The sequence below is a fragment of the Talpa occidentalis genome, unplaced genomic scaffold (assembly GCF_014898055.3).
Source record: "Talpa occidentalis isolate TD23 unplaced genomic scaffold, MPIMG_talOcc4v2.1 talOcc4.5, whole genome shotgun sequence".
Classification (NCBI taxonomy): domain Eukaryota; kingdom Metazoa; phylum Chordata; class Mammalia; order Eulipotyphla; family Talpidae; genus Talpa; species Talpa occidentalis.
Genome location: NW_023604861.1, coordinates 5029001 through 5043403, shown reverse-complemented (window position 1 = coordinate 5043403; position 14403 = coordinate 5029001). Strand labels below are relative to the sequence as shown.

At 42.6% G+C, this 14403-nt stretch overlaps 1 long non-coding RNA gene across 1 annotated transcript in view; it reads left to right on the top strand.

Moving 5' to 3' along the window:
* LOC129146947 (uncharacterized) overlaps positions 1-14403 on the top strand; it is a 116438-nt gene that overhangs the window by 51955 nt on the left and 50080 nt on the right. The gene's annotated exons all lie outside the window — the stretch shown is intronic.

Sequence of the window (14403 nt, the reverse complement as noted above, 5' to 3'; positions counted from 1 at the left end):
TGCAGCCAGAGCTATTATTTTGGAAACATTATTTCAGGGATTGGACCGGGAGGCACCCATCCACCTGCAGTTCCATAAGACAGCCACGCCGGTCATTACTTCTTCTTTAGTTTTTGCTTTCCTGCTTATGGGGTTCACCAGGAAAGTGATCTTCTCTAACTGCTAAGTGAAAATACTGAAATTTGCTTGGGACATAAGTAAGGTAGTGTTTCCGATCGACTCTATAATTTCCTGCATCAAAGCTCAAAATTCTGCCTCCTTTTCTTGGTGACACCATCAGAACATAAGGTAGCGATAGTGAGGGAAGCAGACAGCATTGCATGACCCCCATTATCTCTCCTCCGGGATGGGAGGTTTGGGGGAGCCTAAGAGGGTGCTTAAAAGAGCAAGAGTTAGATGAGTTTTAGTTTTTTTTTAAAGATTTATTTATTTATGCATACAAGAGCTGGGGTACAGGCCAGAGGTGTGTGTGTGGGGGGGTGAGAGGACTCACCAGAGACAGAATGGGGAGCAGAACAGGCAGACTGACTGAAATACACTGCTGAGGGGAGCAGCGATCCAGTCAGGAGAGGTCTGCTGCGCCATGTGGGTTTCTCCCTGGCTGGGAATCGAACTTGTGCTGCTTCATAGGTTGCATCTTAACCCTTGCACCACCAGAGAAGCTCAAGTTTTAGGTTTTTTAAATCAGCAAATCAGAAACAATATTTCATGTAGCCAGTAACACCACTGAGTCCTCAAATCTTATCATACTGATGCAAAAGATGAACATCTCGCAGCTGGTGCCCGAACAGGAGACTTTGGGGAGCTGTATGAAAGCAAGGAATGCAGGTTTAAAAGGAAGGTGTGGAAGTTCAGGGGCATCTTGGAATGATTGGCTGGGAAGACTCTAGCTCAGTGTGGATTAAGGGATGAACAGTTACAAGAGGTTAGTTGTGGTCAAGGAAGTCCCTCTTTTAATATAACCACAGGAGCTGGACAGGTCAGCTGTGGAAGCCACTGGTTTCCCACGGCAGAGTGGAGTGGCTGAGCTGGGAAGAAACACAGGAGCGTCTGGAGCCACTTCCACCACAGGGATGGGGGTGGCCCATGCTGAGTGGGGGGACAAGGAAAGAGCATGGCCAGGATAAAAGTGGGAGCTTCCTAGTGGGGTGCAGGTGTGGGAGGGCTTGGGGCATGTCTGTACCGGTTCTTTCCCCAGTGAAGTGTCCTTCTGACGGCCCACGGCATGGTTGACCACACCACAGACAGAGCGGGTCCTTGACAGCCGCGGAAGTACATGATAGGGCAGTGAGCTGAAGGAAGGGAAGAGGAACCCGGTTATCTGGGAGAAATGGATTGTCCTCTCTGGACCAAATTTGTCCTCTGGGCTAGAAGCGCCTGTTCCGGTGTTGGATGAGCAGATGTTAACTTGGCCCTGGTGGTTCCAAGGGCAGCATCAAGTCTACCACACAGGTAGCTACTTTCTGTAAACCATCTGGGTTGCCTTCAGCAGTGTGTCTGTGCATGTGGGTGTGTGTGTGTACTGTGTGAGTGTAGGCGTGCCTGAGTGTGTATACATGGGGACTTTCTGTGTGTGGTTCGTGCATGCAAAACTCCCAGGGAGAGAAATGTGAAGACATTCATTTTATAATTGTTTACTGGAAAAAACAAATTATACGGGTGATACATTCTCAACAGAGTTTTTTAGTTACCCTCTAAGAATTACTTCAGTTTTGGATCGATTATTTTTGGTATAATGTGAATTTTTGCATGAAATACTACAAAGTTCTTGTAAGTGGGATGAGGAACAGTAATAATGGTATTAAGTATACTCTGCAGATGATTCTGAAAATTTCATTGTGTTCAGTATTGTTTTCTTTTAAGTACAGTTGGGTTTAAGTTGTAAATATTACAAACTACTCTGAAACTTAAAAATAAATTATTTCAAAGGCACACTGGAATGTAATATTGGAGTTCGGCGAGCTCACCTCTTCTGAATACACCGCACTGTGGTATTGCACATCATTTCCATATATCTTCATTTTATGATCTTCATTTTGAACGATTTGATGGTTCAGAGGTGTGGTAATAGATATGAATTTTATTTTGACATGTGAAAGAAGGCATTTAGATGCGGGTGTGTGTGCACTGTGAAATGATTAGAAATTATTATGGGGTAGAAAATTTGTGATTGAGTTTGAATGATTGAATCTATTTTAAAATGTGCAGAGCTGTTAGGTTTCAAAATAATTTGTGCAGTCAAAAGAAATCAAAATTCATTTCAGTTATTCATATTTTATTTTGAAAGAGTCATCGTTATTTTATTATTTTTTAAAGGAGTGACTTAACAAAGTTCTGATTCCAAGAGGAAGGAAACTTCTAGAATTCATGGTCAGGTCAGATAGTGCTTTCTTTAAGATGAAACTGTGAGGTAATAAATGTTTGTCTTTTAACTAATTACCCACTTCTAATTTTCATCCATACTTGTAAAGGACTTGCTTTGCTAGTGAACATGGCTAAGGTCATTGGAGTCATAAAGAAATAACCAGAAACCAGAGGCAGAGAGACTGATGGCAGAGGTGCAGGGCCTGATGGGGGAGGCCTAGCATTTCAAATGAAAAATAAAAATTTGAGGTCATTTTAATTCATTCCTTTCTATCTACTTCTTGTGTTCCTTCCCATAAGCATCATAGGTTTCATCTGTAAAATCCTAAATGGAGGATCGGATGAGTGTTCGTGGAGTGTCAGTGGGTGGTGAGGATGCATCTGTGTGTTCCCTTGTTTTCTCTTTGTGATCTTTTTGCAGGGACACGCAAACATTCACCTGAAAAAGCCAATGTAACCAGAAGGTTTAGCTTTGTTTTCAGCATAGTGGGGAGTAGCGCAAAGAGAACAAGGACATAGAAAGAGAAAATGTGTGAAGTCCCCAAGAAGCAACACATCAACTCACTGATTGGGAGAGTCCTATGTTCATCCTGTAACTTAGCAGACAGGGAAGCGTGGCATCGAAACTTGCTTCCCAGGACTTCTCATTCCGTGTTTTCTGTGTCAGGGTTCCCAGAGCAGTAGACCCTGAGGCCTAGCATCAGACATTCAGGGAACAGCTGGGATCCTAGGGGATCTTTCGACCTCCAGGAGTGTCTGTAGATTTCTCCCAGCCGTCTTCAGTCCATTGTATCGCTGTCATTACTTCATTTTAAAAGGCAGATTTTTAAAATAAAAGATGTAGTCATGCTCATTTCTCATTTCGCTCCACCTGCTTTATTAAAAGTTTTGTGTACATGAGTTTTAAATAAAAGTTCCATGAAATTCTCTGTACACTGATTAAACAGGATTGTTAATTGCATAATCGTCCCAGAGTGACTATTCAGAGATCTTGCATTTGGATTGGTAGGAGGACGTCTGTCTGGATGGCTGAGGGTCGGGGGGCCTGGAAAACCAGTCACTTTAGTTCAACTTAGCCCCGAGTTGGAGGGCTGAGAATTGAGGGAAAGTCTCTTGGAGGTAACCCACGTGCAGGTGTCTGTCTTTGGTTGTAAGGACCCGGCATATATTGAAGCCATGCCTTGGAGACGAGCTCCTAGAGGCATCTGGAAATGATGGTTTTCCCTAGCAGGAACCCCAGAGCAATGGGGGGTGGAGCCTGGAGATGGCCCCTTTTCTGCAGGCAGCTGGGCGTGAGTGGCGTGGCTCTGCAGCTTGGGTCATCTTCTTACCTGCCGTGTGCCTCCTCGGCTCGCAGGAGAGTAGACGGCTGCCTCAGTGCACGATGAAGATGCGGGACACTTCTCTGCAGGCAGGTCACTTCCCCCGTCATATGCAGCTCACCAAAGACCCTTCTCAGGAAACCACCTGATGTGGGAGGAGATCCTCAAGTCCATGTTTGGTTAAAGACGTAAGGGTCCTGGTTCCTAAATTCTCGGTTGTAGGCTTGAACGATTCTGAGGACAAACATGGTGAGCTACAAAAGCTCCCTCCATTTACACACAACTCAATCAGTGGACCGTGTTTAGAGATAATATAAAAATTTACTCCAAATGTGCTAATAAACTTATTTAGACCATCTCCACGGGCACGCGCATGCCATTTGAATTCCTGCCATCAATCTGTGTAAGTTTGTTTTTTCTTAAAATCAAACCCTTGAGGAGACATCCATGGAGTCAAATCAGGAGGGAAAAAGTTGGGCAAACTCATAGGACCTCGTATCGTTACTGATTTTCTCTTTGGAGGTTGTCCTGGCAGTCGACCCCCTGAACAGTAGAGTGAGACCAAGAGATTGATTTTTAAGACAATGCTGGTCTTTGGAGGCTTTCAAAATTGGTTTATAATGGAACCTTGTTCTGTTGCAGATCCAGGGCAGGATTATCATTGAGCTGAATGTATTTATACTTCAGTTCAATCGAGACATTCGCTTTCTCAATGTCCCTCTTCCAACGCTTACCCCTAGGGGGAGGGGTGGGTTATTAACCTGAGCTTGGTGATCTACAGATTTGTTTTCTAGGAAATTTGTTGGAGGACACTCATTTCATGCAGGTCACAGATATGTCAGCCCAGAGATGTGGCACTTGCTACTTATCTGTGGCAGCTTCCCTGGCATCCATCACTGATATGAATAATGTAGTCTAAAAGGTTCAAGACCCTTCTAGGCATCCTATGAAACTGAACCTTTGCATTTCTGCCCTCTCCTTGCCCTGCCTCCCACCCCCGCACCATTTATCGGAAAGGATGTTGGCTGTGCTGGAGCAGATGTTTGCAATTTGAGTTTCAAAGACTATTATCAAAGATAATAAGATAATAATGCATCCCTGTCTCACCTGGTGAGCTTGGTTTTTGTGTGAAAATAATTGGGACTGAGGAAGGACACCCAACATGAAAGGGAACCCTAGGAAGATGCGGAAACTAACTTCCATGTGCTGAAGCCAAATGCAGGTCTGATGGCAGCGCTGCTTTGGTCTCAAGGTCATCCAGTGTCAGGACAGAGGTCAAGGTCATCCAATGTCAAGACAGAAGTGTGGGAAGAAAAGTTGCTTTTCTCCAGAGGTTGTACCTTTGCACCTGTCCATCTGTGTGAGAGGCCTTGCTGGGTGCGGGTGGGAGAGGACCGTTTCGTCACCAGGGACATAGCCTATCATCTTGAAGTTTAACGTCACAGAGTAAAAAACTTGGCATTGTTATGACTGAGAGCTCTCTGCCAAGGTCCCTGACACCCAGGAGGGAGCCGTTATGTGTCTGAAGACTAAGCAGGTATAAGAAGTCAGCAAGTCACATCCCAGCAGTGTGCCTGCAGAGAACAACCTCTTCTTAGTGGGAAGGTCCATCATTATCAACCTCACAACTCCTGGAAGTTGATGAAAAAGCAGCATCGCTCTGTGGGGAAGATGCATCATCGCATGGGTGGTGATGGGTGATCAGCTGTGCTGGTAAATCATGTTCAGCAGCACCAAGACCTGCAGCATACCCGAGGAAGGCACATCATCATGATAGAGAAGTTAGGAACTTACTGTGGCAGTGGGAGTCGGGATGGAGCGGGGGTGGACCCAGACCCAGAAGACTCAGGTGCTCCTTGTCAAAGAATATTTCTGCAGACAATGAAATGAGTACCTGCAGAATAAAGATATTTTTGAAATATGTTTTTTCTACTTGAATTATTTTTGATTCCAAGATGTCATGAATAAGAGTTAAAAGCAGAAAACATCCTCCCATCATAAAATCTTTGCAAAGCCAGTCAAAGATTAAGCTCCCTTTGAACACTATTTACAAGGAATTCTACCAGTTTTTCTACTTGCTATGGTGGATTGACTTTTACTCTGCAATTATAAAATTGACTTTTGTACTCATGAAGGTTTTTTTGGTGACAGATTGGATTTCTGAAATTCATTATTTTTCAATAAAATGCATAGCTAACAGCATTAGAGTTTGTCTACACCTTTCTACTACCATGCAGTTTTGTTTCAAGAAGATAGGGATTTATGAACAATCCTATACAAAAATACTTTAAATCAGAATTCTTAGCATGCCAGGCTCACATTCTCCAGTAGGGGGCAAGAAAGTACTGCTTATAAAATGCAAACCTCCCTCTTCCCCTGCCCTTACCTTTGCAAACCAATTAAGTTCCTGAATTGTGAAATGCTAAGCATGAGAGGGAAAGGGATATTTAAATCCATTAAATATAATCTTTCCCTTATATCAGAGGGCTATTAAGCATGATCTCTCACTGCTCAGTCAATCTCTGTGGGGCAGAGAGAAATGAATTTGGGAATTTTGGAAACACCGAGAGAATGGAATGTAACACACTGAGGTGTCTGGTCAGCTCTCCAGCTAACAAATCACTAGATTGGAAGCTCAGCCCCCTCCCCAACCTCTCCCCGCCCCCCAACCCCCCACCCTGAGCCCCACACACCTGTTCTAGTGCCTGATACCTTGTAAGACACTTACTCTATGACACACACGTATCATCCATCACTGGGGCCTCCGAGTCTCAGTAGCTGCTTGTAGTTGGTATTAAAGACAGGCAGCATCCTATTTCTGTTATGGAGAACAAGTTCACACAAATTATTGGCCCATGCAACCGAAAGAATCAATTACTCATAATCGAGTCAAGCTGCAAACTTTCTAGTTATGGTTCACACACTTCAAGATCATCGATATAGTTTTTCCAGAACAGATTTCTAAATCCAACCTGGATATGTTTGCTAGACTTTTTGTTTTTAAGATGTAATTCAAATGCATTTTCCATTTCCATTTTTTTTTTCTTTGCTAAGTTCTTGATTTTAACAGAGTGCTTCCCCCCCTACTCTAGCTTTTATGGGAGAGCTAACCTGTAAAGTCAAGTCCATTTAACACATGATGCATTTGGTATAAACATATTATACCGAAATAATGATTTGAGAAAATACTCAACCGTGTTGCTTCAAATAGGGTATCGGCAATCATTTTGTACATCTAAAAGGAAACATAATGTCATTTGTTGTAAACTTACCACTGTTCCTTAGTTTGGGGAATATTTATTAGCTGTATAAGTCAATAGCTTCCACATGATCCTATATGCCCACTCGGTTACTAGAAAAACTGATGGTTCTTTAGCACGTAGTCGGTATTTAAGGTACAGTGGAGTAAAGACTAAGGTGAAGTTGTTTGAATCAGGTAAGTGGCTTCTCAACGGACATTATCAGCCTTTTATCATCTCTTCCTTGGGAGTATCTTTGCTTTGTTTATAATCCATCGCGTTTCATGATTTACACAGCCACTGAAACAGAATTCTAAACTCAACTTCCTTATAGAAGTAAATTCTTACTTTTAGTATGTTTGCTCCCTGTGTGATGGAGATTTAGGTGATGCAATTTAGGAAAAAATTCTTGGCCAACCTCCCTTTCCTCACAGGCAGCTTTTATGTGATACCCAGTAGGACTTTGGGATGAAACCAGCCATTGATTTAGGTGTGTTTGGGGATTTACTGGTGGAAACATTTTTCTAATTTTGCGTGTTTGTTTGTATTTTATCTCCAGGCATTTGTTTTGCTCATTTTCCCTTTTCTGGTCAAGATTTGATCTGTTCTTAGTAAGGTCATTTTAAAAATGCTCCTGATGGATTATAATGGGCCTTATTTCCACCCTGACTTATATTTATGTTGGTTTTTCTTGTCAGAAAAATAGAAGCTATGAGTATAGCTGCAAACTTTCTAGAACCTTCCACTTAGTTAAAATATACACATGTAAAGTGGGGTGGTAGTGGCTTCTCAAAGTCTGGGAGGTTATTTTTACTCATTTGGCCTATAAATCTTCATTAGCTTCATTCCAAAAAAAAAATAAAAAGAGGAAGAAAATGTTTAAAGAGCTCATAGATTGTGCTGTCTTCAGGGAGGACATTCTACCATCTAAATCAGACTGAACTGTACAAATATCGTCTTCTGGATGATTACAGTTTTGAATACTCCAAAGGGAACTGCTGTGAAAAACTTTTGCATTATCTCTTAATTTGAAAATCTCCCACATATATGATTTAATACAACACAATAAAAATAATCACTTTCCTACTTTTCTTGTCCACTATTAGAAATGAAGGAAACCATTTTTTAAATTACGTTTGTTGAGGTAACATTGGTTCATGGCACTGTATGATTTAGGGGTACAGATTCCCACCTCTTCAGATGTATGTCACCCCAACACTCCCACCACCATGTTGCACCCATCATGTTGCACCCTAGCCCACTGAAGGGGGAAATGATTGAATTCAGGAATGTATATTTGTTTTGTTTGGCTTTTTTTTTTTTTTTTTTGAGCAACTGGATCAAAAGATCTTATGATCTTCAAAACATTAATCATATTTAACCACACATTTAATGTTCAACACAATGAACTTGACAGGCTCCATCATCCAAGGAAGTGCTGTTATAGGTGCTCTCTCTGGGCTCCATGGCTCTACCAGGTGTGACTGCTCAGATCAACAGGTAGAGTGTGAGGTCTCTCTGCGCAGTGATTTTTTTCCTCACCAGTTTGGGAAGCCTGACAGTGTGACTTGGGTGCACTGACTGTGGCTTTGAAGGTCTGTCACACCGAGAAGTGTCTCCAGGTGTCTGTAGGTGTCCTTGGTGGGAGAAGGGTGGAGGTCAGGTGCCATTTTTCAGGGAGCTGCAGGACCTTCTTCCTCCTCTCAGACTGCCTGCCTGCCAGCTTTTGCTTTATTATCTAAGCAGGTCAGCCACTTGCAGTGTGAAGAAATGCAATCTGCAATGAGAAGCTTCTTTTGTGGGTGACAGGTGTCTGAGCTGCAACACAGGTCAGCTGTTCCCTATGCCTTCCCACTTCCTGTTCTCTCTGTTAGGGGTCTTTGGTGCCTGTCTGAAGAAGGGTAATCCACTCTGGGACATGTAGAATTCCTTAATATTTGTCATCTTCTGAATTTTTAGTCACCAACATCATGTACGGCTGTGCAAACATCTCCAACCATCATTCGTATCACCTTGCAGTGGTTTACCAAGGAGGTCGCTTTTATAAGCAGTGTGCATGTGAACAGTTTAGGCATCTTTAATGGGAGATTTGCCCTGCGCGTCTGTGCACAAGCCCATTTTCAATGTCAATTTTCTATTGGCCAGCCCGCAGGCGCGTGTATATTAGCTATGTCTGCAAAGGCATCACCCGAGGTGCTCAGGGCAGGCTCTTGCCTTGGTGAGTCTTAGAACAAGGACTGCAGGATGTTTTGTGAGCACTTAGAACAAAGTTATTTTGGTGTTTCATGCCTCAGGAAGTGCACATTGAAAATGTCTCATTTTCTTGCAAAATCCAGGACTTTGCACTTTTCAACAATATCCCATAACAATAGAAAGCCTGGGTGCATCTTACTCATGTTTTAGAGATGGTGTTTAATGTTCTCCTGCATGAAAGATTATTTAAAGGATGCTGAAAAACATACTGATGCTAATTTTTCGAAATAAAAAACAAGGCAATAGAAATGGATTCTTCAGTTTTAAACCAAACCTCAAATCCCTGGTGAAGATACCAGCAAAATGAAAAACTGTTTTTCACTCTGGGGTCAGTTGGAGACAGACCTAGAGACAGAGGTAACAGTAATTTACGAGGGTGATTATTTTCTTATTAAATATCTTAACTAGAAAGAGGTAGACAATGTCAAACCCAACAAAGAAAAGTTTCCAAGGAACTGGACCCAAGGGATAGAATTAGGTCCTGGGACCGTCACACCATTTAGAGTTTGAATTAGGATGAAGAGACATTTCAACTCAATAAAAAGAATATTTATTTCTCCAGCAGGCTTCTTGAGGGGATATAAAGTTTCTGGTCTCTGGAAGAGGAGATGGTCACCCGGGAAGCATGTGTTAGGAGGGACAGAAACATTAGCTGGGGGTTGTGTTTCAGCTCAAGGGTCGTTTAAGAGGGAGGGTGGACGTTTCTGCAGAGGCACCTGCGGGACTAAGTGGAGCCTTCTGGAGCTCAGGTATTTCCTGTGTCTTACTCGGACGGCGGGGGAAGCTGTCAGGCGGCCCAGGAAATGATATTAACGACAGGACCACGTGGCCTCCACATTCCTGTGCCTCTTCTTTCCCTCAGCTGTGTTGTTTCTTCTCTGCAGTTTCTTTTCCCCTAATGGTAAGATGTCAGTGTTAATCTCACCAGGGATGGATTGAGTCACTCCATCTTCCAGCGCTCTCTGATTCATTTGTGGCTGTGCAATCAGAGGGGGCGGGGGAAGTCATTAAGGAAAGAGAAGACCCCACAAAATCTGGGTTCCTCAACTGGGGGACATGGGGACAGGAAGAGGCAAATCTACAGAGTGACTTCCAGGGCTGCCAATTTAGAGGGCCTCAACACTACATTTCTAGCCATTTAAGAAGGGTAAAAATACCCCACCTGCCAGGTATCACAGTATTGTCAATAAAATCGAATGAGTGGCTTTTTCTGAATACTGGGCCCGAGGGAGGAGAGTGTGCTGCTTACTTTAAATTTATCACAAATTCTTTTAAAATGCTTTAGTCCAAGTATTTTTTCACTCTTTAAATATTTTACTAAGAATGATCAAGTATTTTCTATTAAAAAATTGACCTTTGGGCTAAATTAATCATTAATATTTTAAGCTAATATAGATTACAACAACTTTAGAACAGGTTTTTTTTTCTCTCTCTCTCTCCTAGCATGCCTAGAAGCCTAATAAAATTGAATTGGAATATTTTATATGTATTAGTGCTATTTTATTGGAATACAATTTTTCCTACTTTTGAGTTTTGATGTAATAATGATCTATTTTCCAAGGAGCATTTACACAAAACTCTATCTGGAATGTTGACAATGAAAACAAAATAAGAAAAGTAAAATTTCAGCTTTCATATGAAAGGGAACCAAAGCTTGATTATCAGTGAGAAATTGTAAGTACTATAAAAAGTCAAAAATGGATCAGAAATACAAGCGATCATCCAAAACATACAGAGGAGGAGGTGTTTCTAATGGGCATTTAATGAGGAATAAGTTGCTGAAACTCCAGTTATTGCAGAGTTGGCTGGGAGGAAATGAAAATGTGCTACTAAAAGTAAAATATCTTTTGATTAACTACAACTTCAAAATCAAATTTAGAAACTGAAGCTGATTATAAACAGAACGGGTAAGTAATGAAGTCCAAATGGCCTTGGTCTCTACCCATGGCCACTGGTCATCTGTGTTGGGATGTGGGGGATCTCGTGTCCCACTAGGCAAGGCTGGGTATGTGTGTGGCCTTTTCTAGGTCATCAAGGCCAAGGTCAATCACACACACTGTGGACTACGTAGGTTGCAGTGTGAATGACCACACCTGGGGAGAACCTGTTGATATGATGGTTCTTCAAGTAAATCATGGGACCTTCCATGTACCAACTTTTCCTTTCTTCTTCTCTAAATACATTTATTGAGGCAATGTTGGTTTTGTCAACCTTTCTGGAATTACGATTTGCTGTACAAAATACATACTTATCAGTATTTACATTGCAAATTAAAAAAGGAAACAGTGAAATGTACATACTTTTATCACTCTTTCTGAATCTATCCTTTAAATAGTGAGTTCTCTTGACCTACGTTGGAGGTGAACAAAGAGTATCTAGAAGGTGGTCAAGGGCTGTGTAGGTGTCTGGAGTAACTGCTTTAACCCACCGGATCTCTAACTGACCACACTCAGTCACTGATCTGTCCACGTGTTCATCCATCGACTGACCCCGGAAAACCACAGCGGGGTCACAAGCTGGTGGGGGCTCAATGGTCCAGAGCAGGAAGAAAACACTTCTTATCCGAACTCTTATTTCAGAGATGAATTTTTATATACCCCCAATGGAGTGGAAATTTGGGAATTCTTAGCAAATAAACTCCTGGGCAAGATGAAGAATATTCACAGAGCTGCTTTGTGCTGTTAGATGGAGGCATTGGGAAGGTTCAGAATGTCAGAAAAAACCATTTGGAAACATGAGAGGATAATGCAGAACTAATATGACTAAGTTTATACATGGGCGAAGCAAGGCACAGCTGGAAACACTGAGGGGTCAGAATGAAGAGAGGGTGAGGGTGGGTGTTCACAAGGAACCATCGAAGAGTTGTGTGACCTTGGCTACATTAACGGACCTTACTCTGACCTCAGTCTTCTCTTCTGTGCAATACAGCGGTAGTCGTGACTGACCACGGCTAGTCTGGACATTAGTGACGAGGTGTGTAAAGCACACACATTATTTTCTTTTCCCCTCCTAAGTGCGGGTGACTAGACACGCGTGGACTCACACCCTCTCTCGCCAGCCAGCAGAGATGAGAGCATTTTATCGCCATCAATGTTGACCATTAATAGTGTTGTCTAGAGGTTGACCTTTGAAGAGAACTAAATTGGTGGCAGCAGTAAGTCATTCCTGTCACATCATGACAGTATTTATTAAGGCTTACAAGTGCTTTCACTAAGCCAAGTGCTCGAGCTACTTGAGCCCACTTAGTTCCCTCATCCGCTCGAAGGAGGAGGAATCATTACCTCATTTTACAGCTGAAGGAGTTGGGCTCTAGAGAGTCCTCTAGAGAGAGGACTGGATTGCAGGGTGAGCCAGTGGGGGAGCAGGGAGAGCGACCACCAGAGACCCCAGGGCCCCTCCGCACATTCCATCGTGCTGTGATGTCCAGGCGTGGGCGCCGTCCCCTCTCAGAGCTGTGGGGTAACAAGCCTCCATGTTACCTGCACAATGGACCCCTGAGGGTGAGGACACTTTACTCTACTTGGAGACCCAACCATACCAGAGTTAATTTACCCAAAGCAGCCCAGGCTCTAGTTTCTTTACTTTGGGAAACTTTAGAAAATGTAATTAAAAAAAAAAACCCAGCAAGTAAAATGTTTTGTCTTTCCCCCAAAGCATCAACAGAATGGGTCCTGTATTTAATGTAAACTGAGGAGAGCAGGGATTTCTTTTTTATGTTTAGGGTGTTGATGTGTTTCTAGACACATTACTGTTTGGGAATATAATCTTGGTTAATCGGAGAGTTGTAGTGCTTTGAGAAATCCCATCCATCCCCACCCCCAACAGAGTCAGGTAAGCCTCCAAACTCTAGGACTTAATTGTTTGGTGCAAAAAAAAAGGTTATTTGGAATCAATTAGGAGTTTCTTTTTGAAACAAAAATCTAGTATTGTGTCTAGGTTTGTATCTGGAAGTGCGGTTGACTCAATTTAATGAGATAAGATGGAGAGAACACTTAGCTCAGCGCCTGGCACTCAGCAAGGATAAGTGTTTGTTTCTTCTCCATCCCTTTATGACCTAAAGACATGTCACTTATAATAGGCTGCTGTTGATATTTGCAAAATTTCTGGACTAACTAGGAGGGAGTGATGTCAGTGAGATGGGAAAAATTCTCCTTTGTTTGACAAAATGCATTATCCCCAAATGTCATAATGATTTTCCATGAACAAATAGGGCAGCGTCCAACCTGGAAGAGGAGTAGCAAATCCTTTGTTATAAAGCTTCACAAAATATATTGCTATTGTCTTTATTTTGTTGGACTTCAGTCGAAAGACAGTTTTCACTGAAATAAGAAAACCCCCTTTTTTTCTTTCAAATCACATGGAGCCCTCAACATCTGAGAATACTAAAAATCTCTTGGTCTAGATACTCATTTCTTGCAGCTGTTTTTCCTTGTCATTCTATCGACTCAATTTGAAATGACCACCATGCATATGTAAAATTGCTTCTGGGAGCTTCCCAATGTTTATCCCATATTGTGTTACAATTACTTCTGGCATCGAGAGGCAAAATTTGCCTCTCAACCTAGACTTAACATTTTTTTTTTATCCTCTGCCTTTGAAACAACATATTGGCAGATTGTTTGTTCTTATCTGGGGTTCTGGGAGGTCCCTGGAGTTTTAAAATGTGCTTTTTCTCATAAGCCTTGTGTGGAAGTTCCTGTACTGTTTATCTCTCCCACAGGCCTTTTGCTTTCTGTTTCAGAATGAATTTCCCACTTACTGCTGCTGCTGCCCAGCTTCTCCAGCCTGTGAGCGGGTCTTGTCATGGTCTATTATCCAATGATCAGACTTCAAGTTCTAATCCGTTAACATCCTTAACCTGAGCAAGGTGGGGGGAATTTGGGCCCTGTCTGTGGGCCTGCCGTGTGTATTCACTGTTGGGCTGTAAACCGCTGGAGGCCTTGACTTGCACATTTTACCTGGGTACTGGGAAATCTCCAAGACCCGAGGTTAGAGGTTAGTGTTTGAGTCATGTCAGGCCCGGAGGCCAGGGTCAGACCTTCTCAAGCATTCTGGAAGTCCCTAGGTCACCTGGACATGGGAGTTGCTCAGTAACGCCAGGCTTCTGTTCCCCCTCACTAGCTCAGAATAAGGTAGGATTGTGAGGTTCTTAGGGATGTGAGTGAGTGTTCTTTCCCAAGGTGACTCTTGACTCTGAACCCCAAATTTCTACAAGAATGCTCTTG